This window comes from Strix uralensis, chromosome 3 (assembly GCF_047716275.1).
Source record: "Strix uralensis isolate ZFMK-TIS-50842 chromosome 3, bStrUra1, whole genome shotgun sequence".
Classification (NCBI taxonomy): domain Eukaryota; kingdom Metazoa; phylum Chordata; class Aves; order Strigiformes; family Strigidae; genus Strix; species Strix uralensis.
In genome coordinates, this window is record NC_133974.1 from 52,396,270 (window position 1) to 52,415,390 (window position 19,121).

General features: G+C 38.1%; 1 protein-coding gene across 9 annotated transcripts in view; it reads right to left on the bottom strand.

Moving 5' to 3' along the window:
* WASF1 (WASP family member 1) overlaps window positions 1–19,121 on the bottom strand; it is a 102,094-nt gene that overhangs the window by 40,651 nt on the left and 42,322 nt on the right. For 2 of the 9 annotated variants that reach the window (XM_074862272.1, XM_074862270.1), the window contains exon 2: window positions 5,033–5,113. The exons of the other annotated variants lie outside the window; for them this stretch is intronic. The gene's annotated coding sequence lies outside the window, so the exon portion shown is untranslated. The remainder of the gene's footprint in view (window positions 1–5,032; window positions 5,114–19,121) is intronic. 9 annotated transcript variants of the gene reach the window in all.

A 19,121-nucleotide genomic window follows, 5' to 3' on the forward strand; every position in this document is an offset into this window, starting at 1 on the left:
AACATACCTAAACAAGTCTAAACATGAGGATGGTGTTTAGCCAGCAATGTGCGCTCACAGCCCAGAAAGCCAACTGTATCCTGGGCTGCATCAAGAGAAGTGTGGCCAGCAGGTCGAGGGAGAGGATTCTCCCCCTCTACATCGCTCTTGTGAGACCCCACTGAAGTCCTGTGTCCATCTCTGGGGCCCCCAGCACAAGACAGACATGGACCTGTTGGATCAGGTCCAGAGGAGGGCCACAAAAACAGTCAGAGGGATGGAGCACTTCTCCTGTGAGGAAAAGCTGAGAGAGTTGGGGTTGTTCAGCCTGGAGAAGAGAAGGCTCCGGGGAGACCTTACTGTGTCCTCTCAATATGTAAAGAGGGCTTATAAGAAAGATGGAGAGAGACTTTTTACAAGGGCCTGTAGTGACAGGACAAGGGACAATGTTTTGAAACTGAAAGAAAGGACATTTAGATTGGACATACAGAAGAAATTCTTTACTGTGAGAGTGGTGAGACACTGGAACAGGTTGCGCAGAGAAGTCATGGACGCCCCATCCCTGGAAGTATTCAAGGCCAGGCTGGATGGGGCTTTGAACAACCTGGTCTAGTGCAAGGTGTCCCTGCCACAGGGTTGGACTAGGTGATCCTTTAGAAGTCCCCTCCAACCCAAATAATTCTGTTTCTATGAATTCTTTCAGTTATACCATTATTTGTTGCTATCACCCACTCTAAATTCGCACCTGCATAAATTCAATTTTGCAAGTTAGGCTTTTTTTTTCCCAATTAAATTTCTAGTTTGGATGTCCTTTGAAGGTTGAGTTCCGCGGTCCAGACTCTCAAACTCTTCATCCTTTAAGTAGTTATTCTGAAGTTAAATGAGATTCTTTGCAGGACCACATTTACAACTTGCAATAAGAAGTTTTTTTCTATTAGCGTAATTTATAGGACTTCCAAACAATAAATAAACTTCTACGGAAAATCGAAGAAACTAGTCATGCCAATATTCATTAAGAAGAAATGTGACGCTATTTGCCCTTCTGTTACAACACTCTGATGAAAGAGAAATAAGGCTCCATCCTTTGGCCTGTAAAGAAATCAGTTTTCATTTAGCAAATTTATGTAGCAAGTAGGGATTACCTGCATGAAAGTTTTAAAACTTGTTATATTTTAATAAATTAATTCTAATATTTCATAATTTCTGCAAGCCATAATTTAAACACCTTAAAATATACCATGAAAAAAATTATTTTCCGGACAAAATTAGATTTCCTTGTAATTTCATAAGCAGCGTTTAAAGAGCTCATATTTACATAAGTGTTTTAACCTAAATTTAAATACTAAAATTAATTCTAGCCAGCATTTACTTTCACTGTCCATGTCTGAGTTTGAGAAATACTCTTGCCAGGAAAGGAATAAATATTGCAAAGAAAACTAATTTTTTTCATGAACACTGGAACTAATTAAAGCTAGTCCTCTCAAGGCTTTTGTGTCATGGTTGATTGTGAGCTTTAACTAAAGCTGTTCCCATAATTGGGATATCTGTAAGATGCCTTTCCTCTCTGGTTTCCTGTATCTATTTACATGTAAACTAACACGGTCACCTTTCCATTGCCCAAAACATTTGCAAAGACATACATTTTCATAATATGTGTAGGAGTTTAAGAACGTTTCAAATATCTGTTCCCCTATGAAATTTGTCTCAAATCAGACAGCACTTTAGAAATTATTGGCATGAAATAGCAATCATAGACAAACAGACAAAGAATGACTGCATTCACCTTCTTTTCTTGACCCCAGGTTTGGAAACTTGATTTTTAAAATAACTTCGTGCTATGCTTTGAATAATTATTTAAAGTTACTAGCTTAAATAACTGGAGGCACAAATATGAAATAAGAACATTTTGAAATTCACACATTCTTGTACTTTCTGATTTGGGCTTGGAAATACAAAATCTATGGGAATGAAAACTACAGTCACTAAACTGGAGATGTCACCTCAGTTTCAAGACGAGACAAAACAGTCACATTTGAAAGCTTTGCAAGAGAACTTATCTTCACAGGATCAGAAGACTGTTTTCAGTTACGCATTCCTCTTACATCAGACTTCTTAAGTGAGAGACAGTAAAGGTATACCTACACGGCTTATGGCATCAACATTATTAAATCAGTATGACCAAAAAACCTGCATGTACATATTTATCAGGGAAAAGAAGGTGTTCTCAGTCTGCAGGAAAAAATATCCATGGCCCTCAGGACTATTACATGTGACAATCATAGTATCTTCTGTGATAAGGGAAACACTGAGTAAACACAGATCTCTGCTGGCTCCTTTGAGAAAGCCAAGGGACTACACACATGAAAAGGAAAAGAAAAGATTGTGAATGTGTTTATTCTCTACAATACAGCAAAAAGATTAGCCCAGCCAGCCAAGAGGAAGAGCAAACCTAGTAAGGGTGTTGTTAAAGTTGGCTCCTTCTCTCTTAACAAGTATTTAGACAAAGAGTAGATAGTGATTGAATAGGGATGGAGAAAATGAGATTATCTTTAGCTGTCTCTACAGGGAGCTCTGAAAAGATAGCTTGGAATTGTTAGACTTTGAACCAGTACATATAATTACCAAGTAATAAAGATACCTGTTTGCCTCAGAGGTAGACAACATAAGAACCAAGGAACACAATGATTTCAGTAATTTCTTCTGCATTTAAGATATGTTAACTGTAGATATTCAGAGAATTTAGGACACAGTATTGGAATAAAACTGTATAAAATTCTAATTATCAAATATTTGTGCTGTCATCAAAATGCTGGTTTCAAGCACAGAAAAAGGGAGGAAAAGGGCATGGCTGGGAATACAGCAACATAGTCACTTCAGCAGTCTCTGTGGACAGCAGGAGGAAATCATCAGACCTAGGTAAACATCTGCGTTTCTGAAGAATGCACACAAATCACAAGTGAGTATAAAGAGCAATCCAGTCCATTTACATTATTTTTTTTTTTTTTTTACCAAGGATGTATGGAACCAAGAGGAAATCTAAAAGGCCTTCGTGTACTTCATTTTAACTCTATCTGCCCTCTTTGAAGTACCAAAGGAAGGATGGTTCTTGCCTCCTGAACACTAACTAGCCTGCTGTTTGGAGAACTCACTCGAGAAATGGGAAGACTGATTAAAGGATGGAAACCAGATTAAGAGGAATGAATTCATACCTCCCTTATTGCAGTAATCAAAAGCATTAAGCCACAGAACATTTTGTGTGAAAGCACTTGAAACTGAGCAAGCAAATAAGGAAGCCAAATCTTACCCAGAAATTGGAATATTAGCTGCAAGCGGTAGAACTAAGTTTCCAGATCTTAATCCCGGAAAATAATTATGCATTTAAAAAAAAACATACATTGTCATTGGATAAAACCATCTCCAGAATTATTGATTAGAAAATTAGACATGCATCCATCCAGTTTTATGTCTTGGTTACTCAAAAGGCATTTTTCTTCTACTGCCTTGCCCTTTCTCCCCTAGAAAGTGGAAGACGTAAGTTTAAATCACTTAGCTTGAGTGTTGCACCCATATTTCTCAGTGCCCTAATATGGCATAACCAGCTGAATGCTCTATCAGTCAGGGACAGTAAAGACCACTCTTACATGAATCACAGAATCATCTAGGTTGGAAAAGACCTTGAAGATCACCTAGTCCAACCCGTTAACCTCACACTGACAGTTCTCAACTACACCATATCCCTAAACACTATACTCATATATATATGAGATTAAATAGTCACAGATCTAATCCCCAGATCACCTTTTCAAGCTTCTCCTGTGACTGATAGAGAATTTAGAAGGCTGCCCAGATATCTAGACAAATTAAGCACCTCTAGGCTTGTGTGGATGACTCAAGTTAAATGTCTCAGCTAGGCAGGGAGGAGCCTAATGTATCTATACATATAATGTTAAGCAGTCTTGGAAAATAAATAGATTTGACTATCTGAGATGCATATATTCTGAGTAGCTAAATTACAATTTGGGTAGGATATGTCATCCTTAACCCACAAATCTAATCCTATGCAATGCAGAAGACAACACTGTATAATCCCTTTCATGAACTAAACTAACCAAGCTACATCTTAAATCTAGTTAAATCCTTGCCCCTGATATTAACTTGAAGCACAATTCACTCCTGACAGGAGACAATATCTTATCATATCATAGAATGGTTTGGGTTGGAAGGGACCTTAAAGATCACCTAGTTCCAACCCCGCTGCCATAGGCAGGGACACCTTCCACTAGACCAGGTTGCTGAAAGGCCCATCCAACCTGGCCTTGAACACTTCCAGGGAGGGGACATCCACCACTTCTCTGGGCAACCTGTTCCAGTGTCTCACCACCCTCATAGTGAAGAATTTCTTCCTTACATCTAATCTAAATCTACCTTCTTTCAGTTTAAAATCATTACCCCTCATCCTATCACTACACTCCCTGATAAAAAGTCCCTCCCCATCTTTCCTGTAGGCCCCCTTGAAGTACTGGAAGGCTGCTATAAGGTCTCCCTGGAACCTCCTCTTCTCCAAGCTGAACAACCCCAACTCTCTCAGCCTGTCTTCGTACGAGAGGTGCTCCAGACCCCTGACCATCTTTGTGGATCTCCTCTGGACTCACTCGAGCAGGTCCATGTCCTTCTTAATCTGTGGGCCCCAGAACACAGGACTCCAGGTGGGGTCTCATGAGAGTAGAGGGGGAGAATATGACAATTCCATTCTAGGTTTATGATTAATAGTAGTTTTTTCCAATTCTAAAAGTGTTCTTCATTGTCCATTTTCCTTAGAAAATTTTGTCTCTCCAACTGTACTTCTGTCCTTTACTGTATTCCCAGTTTTACATAACTAAAGCATATTATAAATACATTTAAGATAATTAAAACCAGGCAACAACATGCCTTTCTGATGGAAGGGCAAGTTGCATTGTCAAGGAAGTTCAGAATACCTTGATTATCACATGGCCTTTGGTTCAAGTCAAGAGGTGTTATTCAGATTCTGATTCAGGTTACTTTATTAACTTACAGATGAGAAGACTGTCCAGGAGACTGTAACTAGTATGCTGATGAAACACCAGTCAGGAATCCACATAATCCGGAGACATGCCTGAAAAGGAGCGGATGTGTATTTAGCATGGGATTCACCATAGGGGCAGGCTGTTATATGGCCCAGAATACCCAAGGAGCTCATCAGTGTATGGGAAGAAGATGTAGGGAGACACTAGGAAAAATCCATTGTACAGATCACAGCTTGGAGAAGGTAAACATAGGTGGAAACCAAGTCTGGAATCGTTCTGCTGTTCTCCAGGGGTCTCCATAGGGGTTAGTAGAACTTTTTATATTTCATAATATCCCAAAGCTATTTGCAGGGAACCTTTAACTAATAAAGAGAAAAAAGCTATTATTTTTACATCACAAAAGGGCTACTTTATGCATAAGAACATATCAGCTCCAATGGTACACAATGATAATGGTTGGATCACTACAGACTACCAGGTATTTTCTGCCAGACAGAGGATATAGAAGTGTCCTGAAAACCAAGAGATGTGGGCCCATATCTCTATTGAAGAAACAGTAGTATCATGTCTTACACATTATCTTGAACAAGCAAATACAGGCATCCAGACTTCACTGATCCAAAATCTCTTTCTCTTTGGCAAGAAGTTGGAGCTAAAGGGAAGCATCTCCTAAGCAAAGATACAAGGTGATGCCTGAGGTGCAATGAACGCCAAACAAAAATTGTCTGCTGCAGTGGAATTGTTGTCTCCTCCACTGAGGGTTACAAAGTCTTAATATGCCTTTGAAACTCTGGAGGTTGAAGAAAACATTTGGAAAAATTAATCTTAGAACCACAGGAAAGAATCCAAAAAGAATACCAAGGTAGCCACTGAATTCTTAAAAAAAAAAAGTTAAAACAACACCCAACTAAATACCCTCGGGGGGGGGGGGGGGGGGAAGACAACATATTTTAGCAGCACATCTCTAGATGAACAGCCATGCCAGCATGTGCTCTGTGTTCATCACACTTTTGGTGACACAAAAAGGTGAAACACAACAAGAAGACAAAAACCAGCAATTGAGAAGGAATCCCCTGACTTCCCAACTCAAGTATTGCTGAGAACTGAATGACTCTGAGTTATATGCAAAGCCAAATAATTTTAAGAAGGGTTAGTCTTTGCTTACAGCAGTTCTCATATCCCTGAAATAAGACAGAGTCCATTACCCATGCAACAACAGAGGAAGAGCTGGCATTTGAGCTCACTCGCTGGGTGGAATCACTCCTATGGTGCTGTAGTCTTACACATAAGATTTCCTTCACACTGTGGCAACTGTTTAGGCCAAAGCTTTCGAGAAGGTTGAGAACAAACATCATCTGAGGAGCAGACTAGGGATTTGGGTAGCTACACAAGTTCTTCTAGTGTCCTTGCTTTAGTACCAGCAGGGAATGAAACATACGTCTCTGATTTACAGACATTGGAGACAACCAACCTGCAGCATTCTTCACAGTATGTCACTGGAGGCTTTGAAGTCCCAGCAGAAAAGCAACTCTCTCAACTCTGGGTAACTACTGAACTGGAAAAAGTATGAGCAACCAAGAAAGTGACTCTTAAGTATGGCAAGTATATTACGGCACCAAGGTCTGTAAAGCACTGAGATGTAATACTAAGAACTTTAGAACAAGTAACAGGGCTACCAAAACCATCACCTATATCTGTTGAGCAAGAGTAACCCAAAGTTTTTTCTTCTTTGGCTTGTTTATGAGAGTGTCAATCAAAATTTCTGGAAGTGAGGAAATTGCCTGCCACGCCTCTTTGACTCTCTGCAAGCTAACATGTCTTAGAGCAGTTTTTAATGGAATGAGGAAAGCAAAGTCATCATACTTAGCAGAAAATAGCTAAAGCATTAACAGAAAGAGCTTGGTTGAGAAGTTGTCCCTGAAAGGCTCTGTGAGTGGTCTCACAATCAGAAGCAGTCTTATTTGTCCTTGATTAAAAGTCTGGCTGAAGTGAGAAAACTAAGGTTAGGTCTAGGATCTAAGCCCAAAACAATCAATTCTGTCAGACGATTATATCTAGAGCTTCTCCTTAAACCATTCTCTTGCATCTGGCTCAAAGCATCTGCAAATGCATTTGCCAAAGATGTGGTACAGACATGGAAATGTCTGTTCCAATAACAAAATGTAGCAGTCACTCAATGTCCAAACTTTAAAGCTCGCAGACTTAGCTGAAGATTACTTCACAGCAATAAGAATCGAACTTCTTAAAGGAAAAGGGTGAACCTTGAAGAAAACTGTACCATGAATAGAAGAGGGAATGAATAGAGGGAGAGGGGCAGGAACCAACAAACAAACAATACCAATTACAGCACAAAGGAGAATGCAATAAGCAAAAGCTAAAAAAATAAGCAGGAACCCCCAAAAGCTAGAGTTCAGTGTCTACAAATTACTCTGGCACTGTAGATAAGCATTTGAAGCTCTGACCTGGCCAGACAGTTGAGAGGAGTGAAGAGAAGCAGAGTAGTCTCTGCATGGTGTATGCAAGGGCTGATACTACTCTCAAAAGTGCTACTGAAGATAAACACATCTTCAGTTTTGAGAACGTGGCCATATCCACAGCCTATTTTTGAAAGGGAAAGGTAAATGCCTATGCAAATATTACTTCATGTATTGGATCAGAGGTGGGAGAATTCCACCGATCAGTGCCAGGAGACTAATAAAAACAAAAGTTTTCTTCCTCTTTAAAACAGAACTCCTACCCAAACAGTCTCTTAGAGACATTGGAAGATGAGAATATAAAGGCATCATAGCTGTGACTAGTATCTCCAGGAAAGTTTCACAAACATTCACACATATTTGTAAACATTCATTAAGGTGCTAGAGCACATCCAAAGAAGGGCAACGAAGCTGGTGAAGGGTCTAGAGCACAAGTCTTATGAGAAGCAGCTGAGGGAAGTGGGGTTGTTTAGCCTGGAGAAAATGAGGCTCAGGGGAGACCTTATCACTCTCTACAACTACCTGAAAGGAGGCTGTATCGAGCTGGGTGTCGGTCTCTTCTCCCAAGTAGCAAGTGACAGATGAGAGGAAACAGCCTCAAGTTGTGCCAGGGGAGGTTTAGATTGGATATCAGGAAAAATTTCTTCACTGAAAGGGTTGTCAAGCATTGGAACAGGCTGCCCCGGGAAGTGGTTGAGTCACCATCCCTGGAGGTATTTAAAAGACTGGTAGATGTGGGACATAGTTCAGTGGTGGACTTGGCAGTGTTAGGTTTACTGTTGAACTTGATGATCTTAAAGGTCTTTTCCAACCTAAATGATTCTATGATTCATACAAAGCTTAGTGGGAATAATCATACAGCAAATCTGGATAGTTGTCTTTTTGTCAGTAAAAATTAACAAAATGAAATTAATTAAAATAATATTCCTCTGTAGTAAATTCTTGATTACAATGAGATAGCACAGAATAATTTTATATCACTAAAATTCTTAGCAATAATCTAAAAAGAAGCTAAAGATAAATTTCTATCTTTCCCAATAAATATAAGAAATACAAGCTGTAAATAAAAACCTTGCCTTACCCTATATACCACAATGACCGATGCAACAAAAAATCAACTGCTTGGCTCTTCTGCAAGATCTTCAATCAAAACCTTTATCAAAAGGCCAGAAAATAACCAAGAAGGAAAGTAAAAAGCTTGCTCAAAAAAATACTACCTTTAGTGTTATCTGAAACAAAATAATGCTGCTGACAACAAGTAAGAGCTAAAGCAGCCACCAAATGCCATTTGTATTACTTCCAGATCAATACTACAAAAGGAAATAGACATGGTTATACATATAATAGAGTAGATAACAAGTTCCTACTAATAGTCTGGGGATACTTTGCAACAGTAAGCAGGAGAGAATACCACATTGGTGACAAAACCGATGCTGCTGTTTATCCACTAAACAAACACATATTTTTATATAGATACAAAGAAAGGTCCCAAAGATGAGATCTGAAAGCACAGATTTAAAAATGAAAACTTAACTTGGTTTGGCATAATATGATTTCTGCACATTTCTCAAAAAGCATGCCAACTTTATCTATGTTTTTATAATCCATAACCTCAATTTAGTAGTGTTCCCAAAGGGCTAGACTTTCACGTAAGGAAAAATATTACCGGAATTCACACCTGAACCGATGACTAGAAAGAGTAACAGAATTACCTACTCTGACTCGCTGCTGCTCACAGGTTGTAGAAATGCTCCTAAATTTTTTGCACCAACACCAGACCTTCTGCTTTGAATTACATGCATGCAAGAAGTGGAACAGGCAACGGAACACCTCAAATTATGGAATACATGCACATGCTAATTTGCCAGGGAAAAAAGCCATATGCAAACAATTATAAATAAACCTCTTGTGGTTATGTCATGTCTACATTTGCTTTTCCAATTTAAGTTCCTGGCTATCACTGAAGACTAATACCCGCTTAGATAATTAATATTTAACTCACATGGCAACTCCTACGTGCTTGGAGTTATTCTATTAGTGTTGAGATGATCCATTCCAATGTACATGAGTCAGGGGGAGGGAGGGGCACAGTAATCTTAGTATTAAAGCAACAAGAAAAGAGATGTTTCAAAATTTATATCCCAATCATACACTGAACACTAACTAAAAGGAAAACATTACGAAGAAGAAAATCTTTCTGGTTTGCTATTAAGCTACATCACAAGTACAAAGCATCTTCTTCCAATACTCAGTTTATATCAGGCACCACTACAGGGAGAATATTTTGCTAATATAAGAGGAAAGGAAGAAAAAAATAACAAAAAGCAACTTTGTACAAGACTTTACAGTAATATCATTAGTTTATTATTGTGTAAGTATTTAGACAATCTTATCCATAAATAAAAAGGCTGAAAGTGATTGTCCAGCACTTGTAGTCATACAGTCATTCATAATGAAGGCTACAAGTTTACCAAGGCCATAATTATTCCCCATAAAGAAAATATTCCCTACTATTGCTGTAACTCAAAAATATTACTACTTTCTGACGAAAGAGAAGCATCTTATCACATAATTAGAGAAAATAACCAAATGATTACACAACACTTAGAACAAAACTGTTCACTTTGAGACCAAGGATAAGAATAGGAGGTTCTTGTTCTTTGCAGACCCAGTCAACTTAACAGCAGAATAACAATTCAATTGAAACAAAAAAGCTTTAGGGACTGGCTTTTCTCACTACAAAAGTAGTTAATTTCACTTTGAAGGTACTTTGCTGAGAAAGTTTCATTTAAATCTAAGTTTTCAATCACTGACATATTTTTTTAGTAATTTCTAATAGCCGATATTGAACGAGCAGAATGTGGAGAAAATAAGTTTCCACAGTTCTCAGAAGTTTGCATGCGACTGATATATTTTATGTCTTCAAGAGGTCCCAGTTTCCTACCTGCAACTTTCAACTTGCTTAAAGGTCACCTGTTCCTTCTAAACATAACTGTAGATGAGAACACCAATTTCCCTTTCAGATTCTGGTCAGGATTGCTGAAATAGTACTGAAAATATGTATCAGGCACCCCCGGAAGCGAGGCAGGTACAAAGAGCACGAACCCTGATGAAGTGGTTCCACAGGTTAAGTTCCCTGGCAAGAAAGTACTCTTATGCAGAGACTCCATCTCCACTTCAGGAAGCCCTACCATCTCCTGCAAGATAAAGATACTCCACTGAAGAAAGCAAGAGTTGCTCTGCCAGGACTTCCCAAAGGAGACTGCCTTAGGGACAGCTGGCAGAATTTCCTGCTGCTTTGAGTCACTTTGGAGAGACCCCCAACTCAGCAGCTGGACTCTTTAACCAGCCACGTTCAGCAGAGCATCTTTCATATCTCTGTTTGCTTTCCTAACCCCTTCACGCTTTCCAAGGGAGCAGGAGGCAGCAAAGGCACCTTCTGCCAAAGCACTCCTCTCTTCAGCCTGCCACACTGCCGAGGCCACTCAGGAAGATCTGTGTTGAACCCATCCAGGTGCTCAGGAGACTTTAGACTGCAGGAATCCACAATGAGTAAATCCCAAGAGTGATCCTGGGGGAGTTTTAAAAGACTAAGAATCATAAAGCTGAGTACAAGAGCAGGGAAAGTTTCAGGTCATCTACAGTCCATTCTTCCATTCTAAGGAAGGATCAATTATATGCAAGTTATTGCTAGCTAATGATTGGTTAACTTGTCCTTAAAAACATCCAGAGATATCTCAAAGTCTGGCAAGCTCCCAAGGAAAGTTGTTGCAATGTTTCACACAAACCACAGGTCACCTGCATACTTGAGAAAAGTATCTTTCATTATACCTGGGAATAAATCTTATTTGTCCCAAATAAAAATACTGGGCAAATAGGAGATAAGAAAATAGCTCATCTAGGGAAACAATCTAACCCCCAGAAAAAGTGTACCTCAGTTTTCTGCCTGTCTCCAAAGCTTCAACCACACAAGCTCTGGTAAATTTAGCTTAAGCTGTCAGTGGCATGTGCTGATATACTGAACCGAGAACAGGTGAAAAGCACACAAATCTTCTCCCACCCTTGCAAAGGGGCATCAGATAGGTGGGACAGACAGCAGAGAACAGCATCTTAAACCTCCATAACAAACTCTTAACAGAATTCATTTGCCAAGAGTCTCAGTCATCTATGTCAGGAGCATAAATGCCAGTCATTCCAGGACTTGTACTGACTCCAGGTAACTGCCAAAATGACAGCAAATCTACAGTCCTTTATCCCTTTCTTACATAAGGAAGATCGTTTATATCAAAATGCCATGGTTTTATTCAACAGCTTAAAAAAAACCCCATCTCAGATATACCTAAGTCCAAGATAAATATGACAGAATTTGTATAGTTCTGCTGTTAACCGAAACCAAACTCATTTGTCAGTTAGATGGCTGGATAGCTCATGGAATGGATAAACCATTCCTGAGTCTTCTACCTCTCAGCTCAAATGCAGGCTAGACTGGGAGTGGCTTGCAATAACTACTGTGTAATTCTTTTCAGTGACCTGTGCAGAAACAATTAACCAAGTGCATAGATGATAAAACTCCATTGCTCAACAACTTTACCCACAACTGCCTGTATCAGAGCAGCTACACGGGTGAAAAAGCGCACTGAAAACAACAGAATTATGTTTTTAGCCAGACTAAGGACATAATTTGGAAACTCAGTTATGCTATGTTGATGCAACAACCTTAGGGCTGCAAGGATGACTACTTATAAAAAACGTTTGCTTTCACCAACTCCTATACCCCTTAAGCATCTTTTAAAAGGAAATACCAACCTTAGCGCAAAAAAGAAAGCCTGCCTGAAAAGAAAGGCAACCAGAAGAATAAACTGAGCCTGTGTTTTTATAGTGAGGATTTCTGAACTTTTAACAAAAGCTCTAGTTTTGGGATGGCCTTCTACATTCAAGGTTCCAGTGTTAGCATCAGTTTCTAGTTGTGTACTGCCCTCAATTACCAGCATTCAGAGTAGGAGCAGGTGCTCTCTGATTTATCACTGAAGGGGAATGTTTTTACAACAACACTGTAACGAACTGCATATAATCGTCATACTCCATTACCAAGATGCATGTTATTCACCTCTGTAAACTGAAACAGGGAGACAAAGACTATTGTCAAGCATAATTATGCACTGTGCAGTATCCTGTGAAGTTGGAACATGCTCGTTTCTGACTGAACACACTAACACTGTCTGGCACTGCTGTCCTGGCAGCAAGGTCCCCAGTTCTCCACCTGACATTGTAATGAACAACCCTATCACTCAGCCGGTCTCCTGTCATTACTGCAACAGCATCTTAAACTGTGGCACTCAGACTAGTCTGTAATAACCCTTGAAATGCACACAGAGAAAAAATATTCTTAATAATTTCCAAATAAAGACCCTCATGACAGAGGGCAGAAAGTAAGCAGAAGTGAATTAGACTGCTAATCCACCTCTAGATTCTCCCTTCTAGAGAAGGCCCTGATAGTTCCTGTATAATTGTAATGGGGCCAATTCAAAGTAATAAGAAATAGTGGTAAAAATATTGCAAGTATTTTTCAGGGATTAATTAAAATAATTCAAAGCAGAGAAATCAGTACATCATAAAAAAAAAAATTACATCTACTAAATGATTTTAAAAATAAACATATGCACTACCTGGGAGGCAAATTTCAATAGTTACAAATATTGTGCACACACAAAAAGGTAATTCTTAACTTCAACTGGTAATATTACTGGATTCTTCACTTACATTTTCCCGCTGAAAAGAGCAAAGAATTGGCAAATTTCACAGTAAAGCTCAGAGCAAGTGTTAAAGCCACATAATTGTTCTGAGAAATTCAAGTTACCAGAAAGTATATAAACACTGTATTCAGTATTTAATAAGTTTTAAATTATCATCTTTGGCTGGGCACATACTACATTTGCCACATTTCTGTGTTAAAGAAAGCATTTCAGTTTTTTAGTATTAAAATACTCTTTCAAGATGCTATATAAATTAAGCATGAAAGTAACTGCTTGTTCATATGTGCTACAGATTTCCTCATGCATTAATGAACATATATATAAGACAATTAGAAAGTCTTGAAACAGTTTATTACATATTTTAGCAGCTTATTGCTGCATTCATAATTCTATTTTTTTTTCTGAAAAATTCCTGACAATAGAGAATATAAAGAAAACGGAAGGACTTCACTGCACAGCTCTGAAGGGTTGCTGAATTTCAAACAAAGAATTTGGGGGGGTGGAAGGAGGAAACACAGACAGTACTTACTTATGTTATTCACATTATTTAAACTGCAAGCTTCCTGGAGCTTGTTCACTGAAATGTGGATGGTTAATCTTAAGTATTCAGTAAATTCCACAGATCAGCTGAAAAGTCTTCTGAGACTTGGATTAAAGAACTTTCACCAGGCACCTCTAGTTCATGCATGGGCTAACTGCCTCAAACACCATGTACTAAATCTATATAGGTAGAGAACACTTTCTACAAATCCTGCTAGGATAATGCTAAATTGTTCAGGGTGTTAAATTTACATAAAATTAATCAAAAAAAAAAAAAGGCCAAATGATTTGTGTGGGTTCTCATAGTAGAACAAATAAAACAAAGGGTAAAGAAGTGATCATAAAAACTGAAAAGGTTTTCTTTTTGTGTTTATTATTATTTTTACTGCAGTATCATGCTGAGACTTTATTTAGTGCTAGATGCTGAATAAAGACATTACTCCTGCCCTGAAGATCTTAGTTTTAGGGGTCAAATCCCAAATAATTGTGGAATCCTGACCTACTGGTGCCAGACTCACCTAATACTAGAGATCAGAAGGAGAAAATGCTGATTGTGTGACTTGGTTGTTTTGGGTTTAATTAAGAGAAAATGCCATTTCCTTTTTTTGAACAAAACAAATTATTTTCCCCTTAAAATGAGAGGGATATACATTTAACATAAAAATGTTCTGTCAAGTATATAATTCCATTGTTACTATTCTGGCTGATCTGTTCAGCTCTTTGTTCCATTTTATTATTCTGGGGTTTCAACAGAAGAACTGAAAAAAGTACTTATTTGCATATTTCTACATCACCAGCATTTCTACATTAACAGCATGTACTATTACAGCTCATACTTTTAGTGCATAGCACTTAAGACATTTCATTCTGTACTTTTCCATGCCATTTTTTCTTTTCTAACTTTCATTTTATATACAGTTACATTTTAAACTGTTTTAAATGCTGAATTTTATCAAATTATTAATGCCTCTGTCTCAATATTTATGGATGCATTAATAATGCAGAATACATTATTTATCCTTTCAGCAGTAGAACAGGAATTGAAAATAGAAAGGACCATTTTAGATCAATTTCTTGTCCTAAATAAAAACATTAATATACCAGACATATTGGAAACTGTGAAAGGAAGACTGGAGACACAAAATACACAGATAAAGGTAAACTGTGCTAGGTGTACAACAGAACTATGCATTAAAAAGAGAGTTTAAAGTCAAATCTAAGTGACAAACTATCATTTCAGTGACTAGCAGACAAGCTGCATGGACTGAAATTTCAGATAGAAATAAAAAGTTTCGCTGCATCTTGCTACCTGCTACCATGATAGTGACACCAATCAGAACAGAGGCATCACCTGCTAACAGACATCAGCGATGTAGAAAAGGCAGAGCACTCAATTGTATTAGACGTGATGTAGATGGAACAAACATTATAAATATGACATTTTTAGATCCCACTGGCTTTTTTAGATCAGAGTTTTTTTCATGATTAGCATCATAAAACAGGAAATACAACCCATGACATCCTTGCACCGAGGAATGCATAGAGCCAGTCCAAGACCTCACAGGGAAAGTGCCACTGACTATAATGTACTTAAAATCAGTATCACTGCATGGGCACAAATGCCAAGAAAAATCACCACAGTTGTGCTAATCTTCAGAAGGTGGAAGTATGTAAAAATTAGCATGACTTAAAACAAGCCAGAAGGTGCTCCTAAAACAACTGATTCCTTACAGGCAGAAGTATAGATTACTGAAGGGTATCGTACCAGGAGCACAATGCCAGAGTACACAACTCACCAAAGCAAATGCTGGTCCAGGGTAAAGCGTAATCAGCTGGCTAAACAACTAAGTCGTTAAGTCACAAAGCAGAGGTTCAGTTTAAAATGAAAGTAACTATGGAAGAAGTTATGGTACAAACACACAAATTAACATATCGCCTAGGCTCCGTGGTATTCACCCACGGGTTCTAATGAAATACAAGATGAAGTAGCCAAATTACTACAATTCCTTTGGTACCTAAACACTGGAGCTGACAAATGCAATGTCAAGCTTGAGAAACAATAAAGTTCTGAGGAATAGATTTGGGTAAGCCTGAGATTTGATAATATAAAGTATAATAAGGGACAGAATTAGTGGACATCTCACTAAACGCAATCCATCAGTGAAGAGCCAATATAGTTTCTGTAAAGACAAGATCTGCCTTACAAACCTGCTGAATTCTCTGCAGGGGTTACAACCTTGTGCACAAGGGCAATCGAGCTCACACAGCCTAGTCACTTAAAGCCTTTAAACAAAATTCCTCACTAAAGGCTTTTCAGGAAACAGCTGCCAACACATAAAAGCAAAGGTTGTGGTATGGAAAAATAACTAATTAAAATAGAGGAACCAGAAGACAGGCTTTCAGACTCAGCTTTCACAATGGAGGGAAGACACTTGCACAGGGGGCTGTACTGGGAACTGTCCTGTTTAACACATCCGTAAGTAACATGGCAAGGGAGAAGGAGAAAGGGATGGCAGGACATCAGTGAGGTGAGAAAAATCTACTGTGGTACACACTTATTCAAGGTAGTAAGGATAAGTGCCTTAAAGAACAGCAAAAACACCTTATCAGTCTGAGTGATCAGGTAATAAAATGGCTGGTGAAATTCAATTTAGATTCATGTAAAATGATACGTGTATGGAAAACTAATCCTAGCTTCATATATAAAACAAGAGGCTCGTATAGACCAGTAACACTAAGGAGCAGAACAGTGGAGTTATGCTAGATAATTCCATGAAAGCATCAGCTCAGTGCTTGGCCATACTAAAAAGCAAATTAACAAATTTAAGAAGTATTATGAAAATTAGGAAATATTAGGAAAGGAAAAGAGTATAAACCACAAAAAGGTCATTCTATAGAATTCTATAAACTTATGTTTGTTCCATATTTTAAATATTGCATGAAGCTTTTGCCTGTTCCTCTCAATAGAGGACACAGCAGAAGTGGAAAGGGTTCTGAGAGGGCAAGAACAACCTGTGTTATGAATTGCCCCCATACAAGGAATGTTCAAATAGATTGGGACTCTTCTGTTTGCAAAAAATGTGAGTTTGGGAGCTGGTATGACAGAGATCTACAAAATCTTTAGTGGCAACACCTTAGACAGACATTAAGTATTCATGTTTTCTTGCAATAAAACAAATGAATGGATATCACATAAAGGTAGGAGGAGCCAGGTTCACAATCAAACACATGGTAGGACTTCAAACAATGAGCAGCAGCCCCCTGGACTCTGTGCCTGGGACACCAAATGCAAGAAGCTCACATGATGAGGTCAAGGAAAAACCAGACAATCACTTGTGAGAGAGATTCACTGCAGGCACCTAAACAGACTAACCCCCAAAAGCTTACAAAACCTTCAAGCTGAAAATGCTCAGAAGCTGCAAGAGTATTAGGAAGTATCATATGGGTTAATCCTATTCTTACTCTTCTCTAGGCATCTGCTGGTGGCTACTGTTGAAGTAAGAATACTGAGCAAGACAGTTTGGTGCAGAATTCATTATTTGGTTAGCTATTTAGGCACAAAATTTCTTGCAAACTACTAACAAACAACTCACATTACAAAGGCTGAGACAAGGGGGGCACAGTCATATCTAATAACCTTACATAAACTTAAAATATTTAAAAGATAAGCACTCAAATTGCATTCCAGTGTCCTTGAACTCATGCTCACGTGGAGGTTCCTATCTTTAGAAGCCCAAACCCTTCCTGCAACTTAGTTGTTGAACCTATGAAAGCTAGGTAAGATTACTATTATAGTAAAGTTTATCTATAATAATTTATTTGAAATAATATTTCCTCTGTATTTTAGGTATTTACATTACTTCCTTTTTAAAAAAGGACATTTATTCTACATTTTTCTAATCTACATTGTGCATTTATTCTAATCTTTTATTAACAGAATCATAATTGCTAAATACTTTCTGTACATTACTGTAGGACATTCATTTGTCATGTCATGGCTGTATTTTTCTCATCTTTATTGTTTCATCGGATTGCACCATTAAGTACAACATTACATAAAATTTCTGTTATATGCTATGAAAGCCCAGCCCACTTGAGACATGTTCTTTGGATGGCTGTGTTTTCCAAGTTAATGTCCAGTGGTCAACAAAGGAGAAAAGGTTGTTTTTAAAAAATAAAAAGAAGTCCTGAAGCCTAAACCGTTACACTGGCACTGAAAACCTTGACATACCATTCTGCAGAAGGGAACATTTTAACCAGAACTTGAACTTCCTTCAGGTTATACACAGAAAGACAGCTTACTTTAAAGTAAACCTCTCAGATGGAAGAGTTTATAGAAGATGGGTGATGTTAATCAGTCTACAGTCACTACAGTGCTTCAGAGCCACAGCTGTAGACCAAGGCTCTATTGTGCTTCTCTGTGTTGCTCAAGCAGAAGCATACAGCCAGACTTACATAAGAAAGTCCAACATGGCCAATCCTATCATACGATTTTTCTTTAACCAAGTTCTGTTTGATATCTACCACAGGGCTATAAAAGATAAAACTTTAATTGAAAGCTCTTTCAGAACCACACAACTCCGGATGGTTCAATACTCCTTCCAATTTCCAACCTAAATGTATTCATGCCCGACCTTATAGATATTTATTCTTTTGCTAGAACCATTGTCTAAGTAGCTCTTCTTCCTTCAGTGTTTACCCTCTCATGGGGGGAGGGGCACAACTCCTTTAAACTTTAACTGTGTACATTAAATAAATCACTCTCCTAGTCCTTAGCTGCATGTATTAAAATCATAATATATCATTCCTGAATACAAAATTTTACGTTAGATCTTTCCAGTGCTTTGTAAAATGGCACTATTTTATTTCTATCTATTTCAGAAATACTTAATCTAACACAGCCTATTATCAAATGTGCCTTTTACAGAATTCAGATTCATTTTTGCTTGGCAATTATCACTTGGGTCAGCTAGCGCTTCTCAGGTTTTCTCATGCACTCTTCTACTGATAAATGTAAAATCGCTTTTTTTGACATTTGCACTTTCTACTACATTTCACCCTAATCAATTCAGTCTTCAGAATTATTCAATCTTTCCTCTATATCATCATGATCTTTCACTATTTAATGATGCTTTTCACAGTCTCATCTACAGATTTCATCAACATCTTTCCACTTTCTGTGTACTGATTAAGACTGGTACCTCCAAGAGCCTTGCAACAAGACACAAGAAAATGAGAGACAGATGCAAATACTGGCATTAGTATCGCCTATGCCTGTTTAGGTAGGTATTTGACAACAAATTATGAGAAGGGTTTTGGCGGACTATAAA